The sequence below is a fragment of the Xenopus laevis genome, chromosome 7S (assembly GCF_017654675.1).
Source record: "Xenopus laevis strain J_2021 chromosome 7S, Xenopus_laevis_v10.1, whole genome shotgun sequence".
In the NCBI taxonomy this organism is placed as follows: domain Eukaryota; kingdom Metazoa; phylum Chordata; class Amphibia; order Anura; family Pipidae; genus Xenopus; species Xenopus laevis.
Genome location: NC_054384.1, coordinates 22,526,645 through 22,546,873, shown reverse-complemented (window position 1 = coordinate 22,546,873; position 20,229 = coordinate 22,526,645). Strand labels below are relative to the sequence as shown.

At 38.8% G+C, this 20,229-nt stretch overlaps 1 protein-coding gene across 3 annotated transcripts in view; it reads right to left on the bottom strand.

The window, feature by feature from the left end:
- LOC108705728 (serine/threonine-protein kinase Sgk2-like) overlaps positions 1–20,229 on the bottom strand; it is a 183,359-nt gene that overhangs the window by 68,541 nt on the left and 94,589 nt on the right. The window lies entirely within an intron of this gene.

Here is a 20,229-nt window from a genome sequence, read left to right as displayed (position 1 = left end):
TGACTTTTTGTCACAAACAAGGAAGTACAAATGTTTTCCCCTTCCCAACCCAAATTTGCATATGCAAATTAGGATTCCGATTTGGTTCGGTACTCGGGCAAATCTTTCGCAAAGGATTCGGGGGTTCGGCCTAATCCAAAATAGTGGATTTGGTGCATCCCTAATATATATATATATACACACCACATTTGTTACATGAGGCAGCGCACTCCTGGGAATTTTACAAAATATTTATACTTTATTCCATGTTTGAAAAAAAATCAACGTTTCAGCTCACTTAATCTCTCTGCATTTGGTGCAAGTTACAGTATTTCCATTGCAGATGATGTGGCTGGAAGATAGCAGTTTATTTTTTCTGCTTCTCTATAATTTTTTTCTACTTGTTAACAGATACAAAAAACCTCCGGAAGTTTAGAGGATTACCCCAAATTGAGAGAAAAAAAACCATGGAGATAAGGGAAGTCCATACTTGGAACCTCACAGCTGTGGTTGGCCTAGAACTCCCAGCAGCCCCCTGACAACTTTGTTTGTTGGTGAGATACTGAGAGGTTTTCTTGCATATTTAAAAAGAGATGTGCAAACCTTCCCAATGAGGAATACAGAAAAACAAAAAAACTGTTGACCCTAGTATAATGCCACGCCTGTTTTATACCAAAATACACAAGGAATGTATACATTAGTGATACAAAATCCCATTCTCTTTCACCTTGACTAAAGGGAACAAAAAGTATTTGGCAGATTTTTTTTTTGGGATTGACTTGCCTTTTAAACCCTTTCTCTTATTATAACATCAGTATTTACCCTGTTTCCAAGACTGAGCTAGTGTATAAAGAAGTAGTACTACTGCCTATACCCAAAGTTCAAAACACACACCACCTTACCTGGCACCATCGATTTCTTTCCGGATATCATACATTCCTCCAACTGCTTTAATGACTCATCCAGCACAACACTCATCCACATCAGTATGTTAGTAGCAAGTGTAAGCATCGGGCCAAACCTATGGTTAAGAGAAAGTCGATTTTTTTAAACTTTCCTATGTTGTGGGTGTTTACAAGGCATACCATTACTTGAATTGAACCAGCCAGGAATTTTAATTGGCCAGATACAGCCTATTGCTCCTGTATACAGACCTTAGCATAAAATGAAAGTAGGGATACCTGCCATAAATTAAGAATAAAAATGATATATTTGTCGTACACTCATATTCATGAATCCATTCACCACCACCATCACGTTTGCACCAATAACCCAGTCCCAGTACACCAATAACCCAGTATATTTGTCATAAAGTCCTACTCTTTAATAGACACGCACACAATTGACTGCAAAGACCACCTTACTCTCTTGATTTGGTGCATAATCAATACATTTTTTATGCTTAGCAGATTTGTATCCAAACCACAACATCCAGGCTATGGAGCTAATGCACCATGCACATTTTGGGATTGTTGTTGCGATTGAGCAACCCTGCCAACACCTGCACTACCAAACAAAGACAAGAGGGCAAGGAATAGCAGAATGGTGGTTCATGGGTTCATCGAATGATGCCAAGGATTCTTCTCATTCTCTAAGCTTCTACACAGGCTTGGGAACAATGAGTCTTAAGAACAAGTTGTATCTTTGTTGGGGGTGTCTGAAACATTGAAGGAATATGTTCTGCTGTCATTTTTTCCCTATGTTTCTAGAAAGTAATCATATAGATAAAATGGGTTTAAGTGTATTATACCGCTCATAAACTGGGTACCATTTAACAATTGCATGCAAGTCAAATATTGTCTCAATTTGACCAGTAAATATTTTTTTTTTAAAGCAATCTGCTTTGGACAATCTACCTTCTAAAGCTAACTAGCTTTGAGAATTTATCTGATAATAAGGGGCACATTTACTATGGGTTGAATATCGAGGGTTAATTAACCCTCGATATTCGACCATCGAAGTAAAATCCTTCGACTTCGAATATAGAAGAATTTACTGCATTTACTTCGATCGAACGACCTAAGGAAAAATCGAACGATTAAATCCTTCGAATCTAATGATTCGAAGGATTTTAATCCATCGATCAAATGATTTTCCTTCAATCAGAAATTGCATAGAAAGCTTATGGGGAAGGTCCCCATAGGCTAACATTGGTGCTCAGTAGGTTTTAGGTGGCAAAGTAGGTAGTCGAAGTTTTTTTAAAAAGACAGTACTTCGACTATCGAATAGTCAAATAGTCGAACGATTTTTAGTTCGAATCGTTCGATTCGAAGTCGAAGGTCGAAGTAGCCAATTCGATGGTCGAAGTAGCCAAAGATAAACTTCGAAATTCAAAGTTTTTTTCATTCTAATCCTTCACTCGAGCTTAGTAAATGTGCCCGAGTGTGAGCTTAATAATCAACAGCTTCAAAGCTGACTTAAATTTTGGTAAAAATACCCCATATGCTACTGAAAACCATATATTTTTTACTAAATGTAAATATGTCTTTCGACTACAAACTTCTAAACTGCAAAGCTTTCCTAAACCACCTAAAAGCTTCCATTTTCAGCATTTTATTTCCCACATGTCAGTAGGTACCAAAATAAAAAACACTACAAAAAACACTACAGATGAATGTCAGAAGTCTGCTTAACACTTTGATGCCCATTGTGTATAGGTTTACCCAAGTATGTGGCACACCCCATATGATCTAACATTTCTGTAATTCAGAATCTATACATTCACTGCAACTTATTAGGGTTAAAGTTAAATAGTAAGTTCACCTCAGAAAGACATATATTATTAAAAAGTACATAATCTCCCAAAATGGGTAAATTTGTCTTTCTACTTCTAACTACTAAACTATAAAGTTTTTCTCAACCATTTGGTGGTTTTGATGAAATTTCTAGGAATCGCCAAAAGTTTCCATTTTAAATCATTTTATATCCCAAAAACTATGTTCCAAGATCAAACAACCTAAAAATGAATGCTAGGGGTCTCCTAAGTAGTTGATAGCCAATGTAATATATGTCATATAGAGACCCCAAAATTAAATGTATGTATACAAATGTTCACGGTTAAGACTTTGGCTGCTGCAAAATACACACTTTACACGCAATCTATGTACCATATCATCCCCCTAAAATATTTATATGAACTGCTTATTATAGAGTAACACAACTGTTTATATTAGGGATACACAAAATCCAGGATTCAGCCTTTTTCAGCAGGGTTCAGATTCATCTGAATCCAAGTGCCCGGCCAAACTAAATCAGAATCCTTAAAATCATGTGACCAGCCCTAATTTACATTTGCAAATTATGTTTTGGATTCGGTTCGGTATTAGCCGGAATCTTTCACAAAGGATTCAAGATGTGGTGCATCCGTAGTTTATATTGCAGTCTATTTTCTGACTTACTGTATATGCGCTATAACCTACATAAACTTTTCAGTTTTTTTAAATTGCACTTCAGAGCAAGATCATTGGGCCCAGTAAACTTTTGAAATTTGCATAACTGTTATCATGGCCGGGGAAGAGAGATCGGAGAACGGGCAGAACCAGGAGACTAGGAGGGTCAGGACTAGGGGTATGCAGACAAGAGGTATGTGCCCGGCGCCCCCCCCCACATTGCGCCCTAGGCATGGCCTCTTCTGCCTACTCCTAGTTCCAGCCCTGGTAACAAGACATTTTTATAAAGATATATTGTAGCCAGTAACTTAACTGGAGGGGGGCAGGCCCTGGTGCGGGACGTGCCGCCGGGCCCCCGCCCCCCTCCGTACCAGATTACCTTCCCCGAAATCGGCCAATGCGGCCTGAAATCGTCAGTGCGCGAGCTGCCGGGGGGCCCTGAGGGGGTGCGGGCCCTGGCCCAATTGCACCCCCTGCTCCCCCGGTAGTGCCGTCACTGGTTGCGGCTGCTTATCAGTCATATAAATTCCATAGGGTTCTTTATCGTTATGCTCCCAGCAGGGTCTGTTTCCTCTATAGTTACACCCCTTATTTCAGTAAAATAATTAGGGAATTTGGATCATAGTAGCTGTTGTAAAAAATAAAAAGATATGGGTATTTATGACTCTGTATTCACTGTTATATCACATGCATGGGTGTTTTTAAATACTACACTATATATTATTCAATATGCAGTGATATTCTGGCTCTGCTGTTCCTTTGGATTATTTGTCTCCTCGCAAGTGTCCTTTTTCCAGGCCAAACCCCAACCTTGACAATCCAACCTCAAAATGTAAGTCTTCCATCACCGTAACCAGTTTAGTTGCACATCTTTACACTCTCACCAGCTCATTTATATCCCTCTTAAGGACTGGAGTCCAAAACTGCACTGCATACTCCAGATGAGGCCTTACCAGGGACCTATAAAGAGGCATAATTATGTTTTCATCCCTTGAGGTAATGCCCTTTTTTATGCAAGACAGAACTTTATTTGCTTTAGTAGCCACAGAATGACTGCCTGGAATTAGACAACTTGTTATGTACAAAACCCCCTAGATTCATCTCAGTTAAGGAAACTCCCAGCACACTGCCATATTGTGGCTCTGCTGTTGCTTTGGATTATATGTCTACTCGCAAGCATCTTTTTTCCAGAGAAAACCCCAACCTTGACAATCCACCCTCAAGATGTAAGTCTTCCATCACCGTAACCAGTTTAGTTGCACATCTTTACACTCTCACCAGCTCATTAATATCCTTCTTAAGGACTGGAGCCCAAAACTGCACTGCATACTCCAGATGAGGCCTTACCATGGAACAATAAAGGGGCAAAATAATGTTTTCATCCTTTGAGTTTAAGCCCTTTTTTATACAAGACAGAACTTTATTTGTTTTAGTAGCCACAGAATGACTGCCTGCCTGTAATTAGACAACTTGTTATGTACTAAAAACCCTAGATCCATCTTAGTTAAGGAAACTCCCAGCACACTGCCATATTCTGGCTCTGCTGTTGCTTTGCATTATATGTCCCCTTACAAGCATCTTTTTTCCCAGAGAAACCCACAACCTTGACAATCCACCCTTAAAATGAAAGTGTTCCATCTCCATCTTTACACTCCACACTTCACCAGCTCATTAATATCCTTCTTAAGAATTAGACAACTTGTTATCTACAATAACCCCTAGATCCGTTTCAGTTAAGGAAACTCCAACACACTGCCATTTAGTGTATAACTTGCTTATTATTGCTTTTATATTTTATCCATATAATTCAAATAGTTTAGTTTGATCCAAACTAAGATATAATTAATCCTGATTGGAAGCAAAACCAGCCTGTTGGGTTTATTTTATGTTTACATGATTTTCTAGTAAGGTATGAAGATACAAATTACTGAAAGATCTGTTATCCGGAAAACAACAGGTCCCGAGCATTCTGGATTACAGGTCTCCTACTTGTAATTATAAATGTCCTGAAAAAGAGACTAAGCAATGTTATACAACCTGATTTGCGTCACTGCGTCACCCCCATTTTACATCCCCTGATTTTAAGTTTCCCCTCATTTTACATTGTTGTTTTCTGGTCCCACCTATATATTATGCATAATACATTTCCCCCGATTTTACATTTTCCTGGATTTTACACCACTTGTTTCTCGTTCCCTGAAAAAAGTAAAATGGGGGTTCTACCGTATATGTAAGAGTTGTTTTTCAGGACTCTTTGAGGTTGTTAGCATCCTTTCTAATCTGGATAATGCTTGGCTCTACTATATTCTATTATAGTCCTTTCTGTTCATATAGAAATGCAGAGACATAGTAGTTGTTGCAGTCATTGTGGTACTTGTTCTGAAAATGGAAAAAACTAGTGAAAGTTTTGGCAGTGAACTTGATGAGTAAACAAGCAAAACCCCACTTCTTAGTAGATGTTTAGTGGCTTCCCAAGCCCAATTTTTTTTATTTTTCACCCCCCCCCCCAAAATGCAGATAAAGTAGTAGAGACCTATTATTCATATATTTGAAATATTTGGCCATTCCTAGAAGGGGCCATTATAGTGCCAAGACATGTGGTCAGAGTCAGACCATACATGGCTACAGAAATCTAGAACAGCAGCAGATTTGTATAGATCTGGATGATACCAGAGATGTAATATTAGAAAAGGACTGCAAATGATAGATAGCAAGCAACATAAACCAAACCACAAATTATTATTTTCCATCTAGTGCTGTGTTTTCTATGTAATTTGATTGTGCCAAATGTTAGGCAAACCCAAGCGATTGTATTGACTTACCTAAAACCAGAAAACTGCACCGGCCCGGGACTATACCAGTGAGCACCACGGTGCGAACTACTTCAGTCTTTAAATTTCCCGGGGAAACGCATGCACAGTTTTTAGTTATAGATCTGCTTTTCGTTCTACTGTGCATGCGTAGCCGCGCATAGAAGGAGGAATGCGGAAAATGATCGCTCCGTGGTGCTCACTGGTATAACCCCGGGCCGGTGCAGTTTTCTGCTGATAGGAGCACCAGGCTGGGGTTTCAGGTAAGTAACTACAATCACTTGGGGGTGCCTAACATTTGGCACTCCCAAGTGCTGCAAACCTTTCCTTCTCCTTTAACATTAAAGTGGAAATGCACCTTTGATTCTGTAACACCTATTTGGGCTGCATAGCACACAAATAGTTAAACTGTCCAGCTAGCAGTACAAGCATGGGTTACACTGCGACTTACACAACAGGGTCAGGGCCTTCGCCACGTGGAAGTGTTCCCTCTATGGTGTAGTGCAACTACATCCCCCAGGCTACTGTGCACACAAAACATACAAAAGGTGGGCGCCAGGAGGTTCCTGCAATAAAAAAATAAAACGGTTTATTTAACTTTGCACGAGGCAAGTGACCACAGGTTTAGTACTCACGCAGGAGCTGAGGCAATAGCACATTTCTTACACAGAGCTGCAGCCATTAGGCATTTCTCACAGAGGAAAGGCCTCCATTAGGCATTTGCAGAATTCACACACATTCCCTCCTGGAAGTTGTCAGGAAAGCAGCTTGTACCCTACAGTCCCTCTTCACTGAGGTCCCTGACTGGAGGCAACACATAAAGCCTCTGGGAAGCTACTCCCTTACTGCAAATCCTTGTTGGAGCTTCAGCTGCTCTTTCTCTCTCACCTCTCTGCCTTTCTCTCCTAGAGAGACTATGACAAGTCTGCCCTAGTGTAACTATTCCTCATTCACGGGGTTACCTGGTCCCCGACTTCTTCTCCAAAGCACATGGGCCTTTCTGGGCCTAGCTGTGTCCAGGCTCCCCTGAGCACACCCAGCTGGATCACCATCCACAGGCCAAAGAGGAAGTGGCCATTCCCTACACACACTATATAGCAGTGTAGCAGGGGAGTGTCATTCTCTCCTGGCAGATCACTCTAAGAAAAAGGTGGGGGCCTTAAAGCTGCAGGGCAGATTAACCCATAGGGGCCCCTACAATTCATTTTGTGATGTAGTAGTATTCCAAGGCAACTTGCAACTGATCTAAAATTTGTATTCTTTTAAACATTTAACATTGTGTTCTGTAGCAATTGGAATTTCAATTGATTTCTGGTTGATAGGCTCCCAATGACCCTAGCAACCAGACAGTAGTTTGAATCAAAGATTTTAAAATGTCTTAATTCGAAGATAAAAAATAACAAACATAGTCTTGGAATAAATCTATTTTATGGTTGCTGGGCAATGCTGATAGAGGCAGAGGCTAAAAGGTCAAGTAAGAAATAAATGGAAAAATAAGACAACTTTTTATTCTTTGTCTCTAATTTCAGTGGATTGTATATGTTATTCTAGTGTATGACCCTGTATTAATAGGCAAAGTGCAGCTTTTGCATATGTAATTATATGAAAGCAAAGAACTTCTCATATCTTGGCTGTAGCGGAGGTATTTAAATAGATAATTCATTTTGGGTGACTTTTCTGACATTTGCAGGCATTAAGTTGGAGTAAGGATGCACCGAATCCACTATTTTGGATTTGGACGAACCCCCCGAATCCTTTTCGAAAGATTAGGCCGAATACTGAACCGAATCCTAATTTGCGTATGCAAATTAGGGGTGGAAAGAAAAAAAATTTTTTACTTCCTTGTTTTGCGACAAAAAGTCACGCGATTTCCCTCCTTGTCCCTTATTTGCATATGCAAAGTCAGATTCAGTTCCGCCGAGCAGAAGGATTCGGCCGAATCTGAATCCTGCTGACAAAGGTCCAATCCTGGCCGAGTCGCGAACCGAATCCTGGATTCGGTGCATCCCTAATTTGGAGCTCACATTTATGCCTTTGAGGCACTTATTAACAGTGATCATTCCTTGGTTTATATAAAAAAATAGCATCTACTTCCAGAAGAGGGCAAAATTACACTAAAGTGGATATTTTCAATGAAAATGCATAGCAGCTTTTATGTACAAAGAGTAACTGTGTTTAGAATGACTGAGATGTAAACAATTTAAGGATGGGCCTAAATACATCATCTGAGTTTTAATTTTTTTAAATCTCTAATATGAGTTGGCAGTATAACAATTCCCCTATACATTAGTATTTACAAATATTAGATGGAATAGTAGTGCTTTGTAACCTAATATCCCATACCTGTAAGTTTTTACTGTGCATTTATAGAAAAAAATAACTGCATTAACAAAAGACTTGATATGAGAGCATCCTTATGAAAGCTGTGACCTGTGTGACTAAACAGCTTCAGTTCTAGAGTTTGACTGTCCAGTATTTATCAATAGAAGAGTTTCATAAAAATATTAACATTTTTACACACTGCTTTAGTATAAAATTAAAAGCCTAAATTCCATACAATCTGCTTTCCAGTTAAGTTTGGGTAACTACATTTGTAAATTATTATTATACAGGCATACCCCCTACATTTCTATTTAGCCAGTCACTTCAAAACATGCTATAACACTGTTTATTTATCAAGCAGTTATTAATTCAACCATGTTTCTGCAATTACACATGTAAAAATTAAACAAAATCAGGACACGTCTACTTACAGTCAGGCCCGGATTTGTGCAAAGGCCACCTAGGCCCGGGCCTTGGGCGGCAGGAATTTAGGGGGGCGGCATGCTGCCCAATCACACCCACATCGGTTCAGAAACACTGGGGATGCGCTTGAGATACAATCATTTTTTTAAATTTCCCGTGCACCAATCCCCATTGCTCCTGTCCCCCTGGAGGGGACAGGGGCGATGAATGGTAGTGGGCCTAGGGGCGCCCACTATGTAAATCCGGCTCTGCTTACAGTATATAAATACTTACAGTATTTACATGACAATATATATACTGTAATGTGAAGCATATTCCAGCAGCAGAAGTTGGCTAGACCCAGGGGACGCAACATGAAGTTGACGGGCTTTAGTTTGGGATTTGAACTAATGTCAAAACATTTTGCAGGATTTGGATTCCATAATGCATAGGCAAACCAAATGTAAGCCCTACAACTCATGTACTGGAACAAAAAAGGAGAAACATTTTGAAAAGATACAATACAAATTTTTTTTCGGGGGCAGGTTTGTAATGCAATATACAAAGTATGGTTGCAATCAGTATTCAGCCAGATATTTAAAGGAGCAGTCTGTGTTTACCCAAATATACAATTCATGGATTTGTGGATTGAGGTATGCTATATTAAATAAGCCCAAATTTATTTTGTGAAAGTGGCATGTTGTTCAGAAGTTAGTGTTAATCAATGTAGCTCAGTTAGAATGATGAAAATTAGCTTGTAGCTCAGGGTTTGTCTGGAAGTAAAATAGGGCTGCTCATACGTATACAGGTATGGGAGCTGTTATACAGAACAGGGGGACCTGGGGCATTCTGTATAATGGATCTTTCCATAATTTGGATCTTCATACCTTACATCTACCAGAAAATCATGTAAACATTAAGGGGGCTTTTTACTAAAACTCAAATTTTTCTCACTTTCTTTTTAAAAATAATTGGACCAAACTCTCAAACCCGAATCCCCTTTTTCTCAAAAAAATCGGTGCAAAAAAACCCCACTGTCAGTTCGTCAGAATCATGCAACTTTTTCTGACCAGCGCAAACAACCCGAAACTTTCGAGAACCATAAAGGCATAAAAAAAGGGACCATCCTCCTTTGACTTTTACATGATTTCGACAAATTTTAGCTGGAGTGCTTTCGGATTTTAATTGTTAGCAGCATCAGGGTATAATAAATCTCGAAAAATAAAAATTTCGAGGTTTTTTCCCCCTTTAAAACTTTAAAACCCAATAAGCTGGTTCTGCTTTAAATAAAGATTAATTATATATTAGCTTGAATCAAGTACACGGTACAGTTTTATTATTACAGAGAAAACGGAAATCATTTTGAAAAAATGTCTATGGAAGATTGCCTTTCAGTAATTTAGAGCCTTCCAGATAACGCATTTCCAGATGATGGATTCCATACCTTTATTATTTTATTATTATTATTATTATTATTATTATTAACATATATTTATATAGCGCCATCATATATACCTGTATATTAGCATATCCTGCCAACCAGGGTGGTTATTTATGACCTCCAAACCTATCAAGTGCCTTGTGATTAGGTTCAGGGTTCTCCATACAATGATATAATCTAGGATAGACCCTTGACTTTCTCCACAATCTGGGTGGTGTGGTAAGGAAAATGGAACAATTAGCATTTTTTTCTAGACACAGCTTTTTTAGTTTTCACAACAATGTCCCTTTAAACCAAGCTTGTCTAATTATTGTTTTATTATTGCAGTGTAGGCATTTTCCATTGAACAATGCTTTAAATCTGTCTGGCATAAAAAATAATCGACCTCTACAAACACTTGACTGCTGTTAATTTTTAAATAGAATATTTCTCATTATTTGAATGTCAATATATTTACTTTGGTCTATAACTCTTTTTTATGTAAAACCTGCTACAGTATGAACAGCGCTTAGTAATTCTAAAAGGCAAAGTTCATGCCAAGTCATCCATAAATGCAATGGTGCAAGGAAGGGAGGAAACAATTGTGCATAAATCTTCCTCTATAAAGAGATAAATATTAGAGCTGCAGACAAGGTCAGATGGGAGTTTGTGGTGGGGGCTGAGAGACTGTGGCACTTGGTTTTCTTTCCCATAATTCAGATCGCCATACCTTAAAGGACAAGGAAAACCTGAGAGCAAATTCTGGACAGCTTAAAAGGGTCATTAAACATAAAGCCTAAGTTCTCAACAAATCTGATTAGAGTCAGTGATCTCCTGTGCAACCCTGCCTGATAGAAACCAGTTTCAAAGACTTTATTATTATAATTTATAAAGATTTGACAAGCAGAATGAATGCTGCAAAGTTTGCTTCACATTAACAAGGATAATGGGGGATAGGTGCTTATACACAGAAATGACTGGATGATGAATTATGTAAGTGGATTCAATATGACGACAGTGGGGTGCAATGCGAGCATACTTTATATACAAGAATTTCTGGGAAATGTAAGGGTTGAGGTAACAATGCAGTTCTCAAGGGGTGAAGATTTCCTATGGTCAAGTGAAATGAGCAATTGTGGACTCCTCTTGTTCTTTAAGTCTGCTGGAAACATTTAAACATTAAATAAAACCAATAGGATCAGTCTGCCCACTGCCACCAATATGGATTCGTGCAGCTTTGTAACCAGAGGGAAAGGGAAATAATTATTTTAAAAAAAAGTTAAATGGAATTGAAATGCAAGATAGCCTTCACATAATTCAGAGCTTTCTGGATAAGAGATCTCATACCTGTACTTGCAACTACTGAACATGTGCAACAGCAGCAGTACAGAGACGCTATGGATTATACATGAATATGTTTTGACTTTGAAAAACTCAGTATTGAGTTAAAATACAAACTGCTGCCAAATTCTCAAAAGCTGAAAAATTCCTTCCTGAATCTGAAGGGACCCTGAAAGCTAAAATGCTACAGATCATAATGGAAAGCTACCCTCATTGATTTAAACCCACTGGGGCCCCTGCCCAGCCCTAAATGCAGAGCTGCACAGCGGTTTGGGGGCTGCCATGTTGGGTATGTCATTTCCAGTGCCAGGCTCCATGGCAAAGACAAGGAGGCTTGGAATTATCACCTGCCTAGACCTGTTGTGAGGTGTAGGACACCTTATGTGTGGTATTCGTATATCCACATTTGCAGGGTGCGAAAAAAATACCCATGTTCTGCCAAGGGTTGCCACCTGGCCAGTATTTTACTGGCCTGGCCTGTAAAAATTATGGCTGATCCCAATGTTATTAATAGGGAAAAAAGATAAATATAGGAAGGCTACACAATAGCCTATATACATAAACTATAGTAGTGTTTCTAAAGCAAACACATAACTTTTACCAATGCATAGAAACAGTACATTTTGGGTTTTCTTTATTAAAGTCTGAATGCTAAAAACTTGAAAAATTCAAGTTTTTTTTTTTTCAAGATTTTTTATACCCCAAGGCTGCAAAAAGTCAGAATCTGAAAATATTCCGTCTTCAACCTGTTGAGGTCCTGTAGAAGTTAATGGCAGAGGTCCTAATTGCAATTTAAAGATATTGTCTGCACTGGGTTTTGTGCGATAATCCGAACATTTCGGGCTTTTCCAAAAAAATCTGACTTTTCAGGTATCAAATTCAAAAAATTCTGATTTTTGCCGAGGCAATCTGAAAAAATCATGGTTTTCGTGGGACAATCTGAAAAAGTCTGTTTTTTCCTGATCTGTTTTTTTTATTAATAAATAAGGGCAAATTGTGGATTCTAGTTTGGTCTGGCTTTTTTTATTTTTTAAAATAAAAGCTTTAACATCAGAAAATGGTGTTACTGTTCATTTAATGCACAAAATGTCTTTATGTCCTAAGCATAGTGATAATGGGTTGAAGCAGAGGACGCTTGTATGTGTCTGTATGAATTTTGTGGTGACAGCCTCATTACAACCCCGCCTAATGGTTTAAAAATGTAGTGGTGAGCACAACTTTCCCTTTTTCTTTATATACTGTAAAGTAGCTAGTAAGTTGCAGGTAAAACTTAGTCCCTTTGTAAAATGTATAATTAAGCAATAGAATTCTTAATGAATCAGATGAGAATTGAGCGTAGGACTGGCCAGATATGGGATGACTTTGACGTAGTTGGCGTAGTTAAATATATTGCAATATATGGACAAACACTCCCTGTTTTGTTTAAAGGGTAAGGCATTTTTTAGTAGCAGTATGCACAAAATGTCTCTGTCTTAAATATATTGATAATGGGTTGAGTGCAGAGGAATCTTGTATTTGTCTATATGTATATTGTGGTCACAGCCTCATTGCACCCCTAATGTTTTTCAGAAATTAGTGGTGAGCACAACTTTCCCTTGTTTGTTATAGTTATACAGAAGCAGTGACCAGCTCCATGTTGTAGCTCCCACCCTTCCCAACTACAGTCAGGTGATCCCACTGGTGTCTAATAAAAGGGCAGTTTGGGAGTTTTTGGAGTTTTCCAGAAAAGATGGTCTTTCTATAATTCGGACCTCCATACTTTTAGGGGGTTATTCAGTAAAATCCAGATTTTTCTCATGATTTTATTAAAACAACTTCAACCAAACTCCCATCCACAATTTTTCCTTCTTTATCGATAAAATAATTAGAAAAATTCACTGGTGGAAATGACTCTATAAAAACAAATTTTTTTTCGGATTTGACACCCAAAAACTTTGTAGCATTATTACCAAAAAAACACACATTTTTCAGCTTATCGTACGGACCCCAGCGCAGATCACGATAACTTCCAATTGTAAATCAGACATCTGCCATTGACTTCTACATGACCTCGGCAGGTTTGATATGGAGTATTTTTTTATTCTGATTTTAGCAGCCTCAGGGTATAATAAATCTCGAGAGAAAAAAAAATTTCTTCTATGAAAAAATGGTGTTTACCCCTTTAAAACTCCAACCAGAAAAAAGTCGTAATTTAGTAAATAACCCCCTTAGGTACCTACAAACAATAAGGGGCCGATTCACTAACTTCGAGTGAAGGATTCGAAGGTAAAAAAACTTCGAATTTCAAGGTTTTTTTGGGCTACTTCGACCATCGAATGGGCTACTTCGACCTTCGACTACCACTACGACTTTGAATCGAAGGATTCGAAGTAAAAATCGTTCGACTATTCGACCATTCGATAGTCGAAGTACTGTCTCTTTAAAAAAAAAACTTCGACCCCCTAGTTCGCCATCTAAAAGCTACCAAAGTCAATGTTAGCCTATGGGGAAGGTCCCCATAGGCTTGCCTAACTTTTTTTGCTTTTTCTTTGCTTTTTTAATAATGGGTTTTGAGATCATATTCCTTTATAAACAGCTAGTGTTTGGTATTACTGTCCTATTTACCGGAAAATCTCATAATTTCTGATCAGACAGCTGGAATCATAACAAAGACCCTGGCCATGCCTCTTTGTTAAAGAGAGAACGAGATTAATTGTCTGCCCACCTCACTGGCTGAGCTCAGTTCGCTTGTCTCACTTTGAGGCTTAAGGTGGCCATACACGGATAGATCCGCTCGTTTGGCGATGTCGCCAAACGAGCGGATCTCCCTCCGATATGCCCACCTTGAGGTGGGCAATATCGGGCAGATCCGATCGTGGGCCCTAGGGCCCAACGATCGGATCCTAGCATTCACAAACGGACGGTCGGATCGCGGGACCGCATCAACTAACAGATGCGGCCGCGATCCGACGGGGTTTTTAAACCCATCCGATCGAGATCTGGCCGACTTTCGGCCAGATCTCGATCGGGGAAGCCCGTCGGGGGCCCCCATACACGGGCCAATAAGCTGCCGACACGGTCTGTCGGCAGCTTTTATCGGCCCGTGTATGGCCACCTTTAGTTGGCAGCGAAAGTCTGTATTCCTCTGGCTTCAGAAAATATTGTTTTAAGATTCTGGGACACCTGACAAAAATAATATTATGCTGAATTCAATACCACTGAGTACATAATGTAAACAAGGTTGAACATGATATCCTTCCAATTTTTTTTTACCATTGGCTAAGGCCTTTAAATTGCTTTGCAGCTAAAGTATATGTAGAGGGCCTAATTTACTATTAGCAGATGCATCTGCTCAGTATACAACAGTTTGCAAGTGTGTATGCCCAGATTGCATATCTGGTCTGCACATGCATCAATCAAAGGAGCTACAGGTACCAGTCCCCCCTCATCTCTGCCCAGGAGCTGGGCCAGGCCCAAGGATGCTTGTATGGTAGACACAGTCCTGATTGCCTCCATAGTGTAAAATGAAAGTGAAGTACAAAGTCAAAAGACTGTCCCAATTTGCCCTGTTGTTGCCACAACAAATCAGTATTTTCCCCAATAATTTTATCCTAATTGCATCCATTAAAAAGTGAAGTACAAAGTAAAAAATGTATTGATAAATAGGGGGGGAAAGTCCACGGGGATTTGGTCAGAGTGGTTTTATAAAATAGTGAGAACATTTCAGATTTGGATAAATAACCCCCAAATTTTGCTTCAGACAATTCATGGACAATATTTTTTGCTAAGTAAATTGTATCAAATTCCATTTAGATCATAATAGTCATGTTGATGGTGGTGCAGGGGAGTATATAAGACCCTCAATTAATGTGTGTGTGTGTGCGCACAAAGGGTACTTTAGTGATGCTCTGTTTCTTTGAACTTAGGGCCATTCAAATTTATAGACCCATTCAAGCTAGGTCTATGGCCATAGAGCAGATGTCGGGGGCCCTCCAAGAGACCAGCCTGCCTGTGGGCTCCACCAACTTCATTTGTACGATAACCATGTAAAAGAGAGCTTCACAAGAATTCGCTTTTTATAATATTGTAGAAAGGTATAATGGTCTTCTTTTTCTGTTCTTTTCCTATTTTTGAATTATTTCTAATTCATTTTGCTTTTCTCTAGCCTAAAGAAAGATCATTTTGAGGTCAGCAATTTTTTTTGCTTATATATTTATCTGTTTTAGGTAGAGGCCTGTTGATCGCTAAGGTAAGTGGAAGCCTAGCAACAGGGTCGGACTGGGCCGGTGGGCCCCTGCCCTAATGGGCCCCTGCCCTAATGGGCCCCCGTTGGTCCAGACCTGTTTCCACCGATTGGGCGATCAGCTTGTGCACCGTGCCGTGGCAGTCTTCATGCATGCACCAGTGTTTTCCGCGCATACGGTGCTCTGCATCTGCATTTTAACAAATTTAAAAAATATGAAATAAAAAACAAAGGATAATCATCAAAGGAACAGTCACATGTAACTTTTTATTGTAAGTTTTTCAGAAAGCAACAATTTTAGCTTGGGCCTAAAAGCTCCATTAAAGGACAAGGAATTCACCGGGGGTTGCTAAAATGATTGGCACCCCCCCCACCCAGTGAATTAAAGAAAATTGTACTAGCCCATGAAACTTTATAAAGAAGCGCCATCATCCTACCTCTCTCTCCCAGGTCTCCCTTTTAAATAATTAGCCTTGATAATTGTACTCTATTGTGCTGGCAGTTGGAGAGGGACACCAGTTAGAGACAGGATTTGGGAAACTGTCAGTTTTATACTGGGATGTGAATTTTTAAGAAAAACCCCATGTGCGAAAATATTCTTAAATAGTTTTTTTCTGTGAACAGCCCTTTTAAATATAATTGGTTCCCAAAAGAAGTCACCTATCAGATAATTGGGGCACTACATGTACAGTGAAAGAACTGCAGAGCATTGTTGTACAACATCGGACCATCAAGGCCAATGATAGTCACATGTCTGAGCATGTACCGGTAATGAGACATGTTCAGTCAAGCACAAACAAATTAGGTCATGACTTTAAAACATTATGCACCAGTGATCTTTCATATAGAAACAACCCCTATTTAATTATTCTCTTTCATTAGAAAGCTATATTTTTGATCATAGGGATCCAAACATGTTTAAACTGGTTATTATAACACACCTATAGAGAGTTTCCTGGCCATCTTATTTGTACTATGTTTTACTGTAATACAGTTTGTGCATTAACTCCAGTTTGACCGCATGCCTACATTTGGCTTATTTGTATTTACATGTACACAGGTTATTCTAGCAGCCCTGCTGAGGCTTATATCAGTACAAAAAGCAGGGTTATAATGCAGTGCATGTGAACTTGCAATGGCTGCAATGGGCTTAACCTCATCAGTTATAAAACATTAATACAAGATTTTGATGCATTTCTTCTGAAAGGGTATATTAATCATTTTCTTTGACACTGGCTTTATACTTTTACATTATTCATTTTCATTCTGTTTCACTAGGTTGTCGTGTGTTCTGAAGCCCATAGGTCTAATGGCTGTGCTATATATAGAGGAAATGTGCATGAGAAGAGGCACGTAGAGTTTACATTAGCAACACATGTGAAGCCAGATTTTTGCCTCTAGCCATTCTGCATAATCCTAGGTGACATTGAAGGTGTTTTTTACCATTTGTTTTTAATCTCTACCCCGTTAACCTATGAGGAGTTTTAGGTATATTCATGATTACTCCTTTACTCATGGGGGGATGGGTAAATACATTCTTGCATAATAAAAGAACATTATCAGTCTTTTTAGTTTTTATTTGCAGTTCTTCATATGAGAATAGCAGGAATATATAGTGAATAAAGTACCCCCTCTTGTGAAATATAAGGATATTATTAGTTACCGAGGAGTTTCATGACCATATAAAAACACGAGGCCGAAGGCCGAGTGTTTTTATACAGGTCATGGAACTCCGAGGTAACTTCTAATATCCTCATATTTTACAACTGGGGGTACTTTATTTATTATAATACACAAATTTTAGTGAGTCATGTGACAGAAATGACATCACTACTCACCGTTTATAACTGATGACATCACTACTCACCGTTTATAAGGATATAATTTACAGGATATTCATGGCTTTTGCGTATTATATGAGTATATGTATATACTTTATATATATATATCTATATATATATATATATATATATATATATATATATATCATAATAAATTGTATACAGTTTGGCACTTGGTGTGGGAGTGATGCCTGTGCCCAATTCTTGAGATACAAATGTGCTGCACCTATTGAAGCTGAGTGCTGTCGGAACCCTGGAGCTACCGCCTGGCCAGAAAGTGGTGGTAGCCTCACAGTTGCCCTACGTCAAGAGGCACAACATCGCTCAATTCGGAAAGGGAGAGCAGGAGTGCCTGAGTGGTGCCGAGCACAACTATACGTATGTGTAAGCGGTACATTTTGACACAGGTACCTTTAATTAATGAATTAGGTTTTACAACCCTGCGGGAAAGCAAATGTGCTTATGGACATCAATGGATTCTCTTGTGTTAAAGGAATTATATACCCCTTTTAATTAAAATAAATAATATTTTCATAGGAGTAAAGTCTTTCCCAAGCTTGAATGGCCAAATAATTCTATATCATTAAAAAATAAATGAAGCTAATTACTCACCTAATGCAACAATGGTAAATGTATTTACCCACTGATATCTAAACATTTTGGGGGTCTACACCTGCCTTCAATAGGTCGCATAGTAAGGGAAGGGAGTTTTCCCAACATATTGTATGAGGGTACATTCATTTACCTTGAATTGCAAAGTGCAATCTTTGGTGCAACTATTATGTAATGCAGTGTTTTTCCCAGAATATAATATAATGACATGTGGGCACAACTGGGGGATTTGTATGGTGCAACTGTGCACCATCTACCCCAATTGAATCCAATTGGCCAAAATAGCATGCACTTCACCACAAAATGGGCACAGTTATACTGAATAGTTTTAAAGTCTGTCATAATTTCCAGTGTTTGCTGTGCAAGTTACGTCTGCATGCGATACTTTATGTGCATGTGCACTGCACCTATTGACGCAGGGGGTGAAGGGAACCCTGGAGTTACTACCTGGTCAGGAAGTGGTTGTAACTCCAGGGTTTCCCTGCATCAATAGGCACAGCAGCACCCAATTCTTAATGAAAGGCAAGAACTACTGAGTAGTGCTGAGAGCTACTATGTAAAAATCTGAAGAGCACATTTTAAGGCAAATATGTTTAACAGAAGTGGTTTAAAATGCAACTCTCTGCGTGGAAAGCATAAGTTGCCCACTGTGTCCGCAAATGTAGATCAGCCCTTTGGTGTTTGTATTAAATTCTATAATTCCTATATCAGGAAGAGAAAGCAAACCAAAGACCTCCTTAACTTATACTCAATGCTAAAGACCAGCAAATAGTGACTCTATACACTGCCCTCAGTTGTACAATACTGTTGATTATTAATGAGGGGCGAATTTAATCGGCAGACGTGAATTCGCTGTGAATTTGTGCGTTTTGCCGCCGGCGAATAAATTCACAAATTTGGTACAAAAATTCTGACGCCGACACCGTTTTTGGCGCCTGCGAAACGGGACAAATTCACCTATCACTATTGATTATTCTATAGATTCTAGGGATGCACCGAATCCAGGATTCGGTTCAGGATTTGGACAGGATTCGGCCTTTTTCAGCAGGATTCGGATTCGGCAGAATCCTTCTGCCTGGCTGAACCGAATCCGAATCCTAATTTGCATATGCAAATTAGGGACAGGGAGGGAAATTGCGTGACTTTTTGTCACAAAACAAGGAAGTAAAACATGTTTTCTCCTTCCCATGCCTAATTTGCATATGCAAATTCGGTTCGGTATTCAGCCAAATCTTTCGCGAAGGTTTCTGGGGTTCGGCCGAATCCAAAATAGTGGATTTGGTGCATCCCTAATAGATACAGTATATTATACAATGGGCATCAATCAGGTTCTTGGGACAAAGCTGAATTGTTGCAGTGTTATATTATAGATACAGTATATAAAAAGTCAATGAGAGTACATGGTATGAGGAAATCGCTATGAAAAACAAAGAACTTCACAAATTATAACCCATTTCCACAACCAGCATATTACATAATGGTGGTAACCACAGAACACATATTTATTTTACATCCAAATAATGTCATATTTGTCATATATTTATATTCATGTTTCTATGCTATTACATTCTATTACGTTAAAAGGGGGTTCTGTAGCACTGCATAGGCTTATTTAGCATTCAGATAATGTCTGTCAGTTTTTGCCATGTATTTAAGTAATTCATATTTATATGCTGCTAATATAAAAGACTTATTTGGGGGTTTTATAGCACAGAATAGGCATATTTTGAATCCAGGTGACTCTTGGTTATTGTCATGTATTATATAATTCATATTTATATCCTGTGTAAAAGGCTTATATTTCTTTGCACTTGGAGCCATTCTTTGGTACTGCTGCTTGAAATGTGCAAATATTAACCATTGTTTTGATGAAAGTGATGTATTTGTGCTG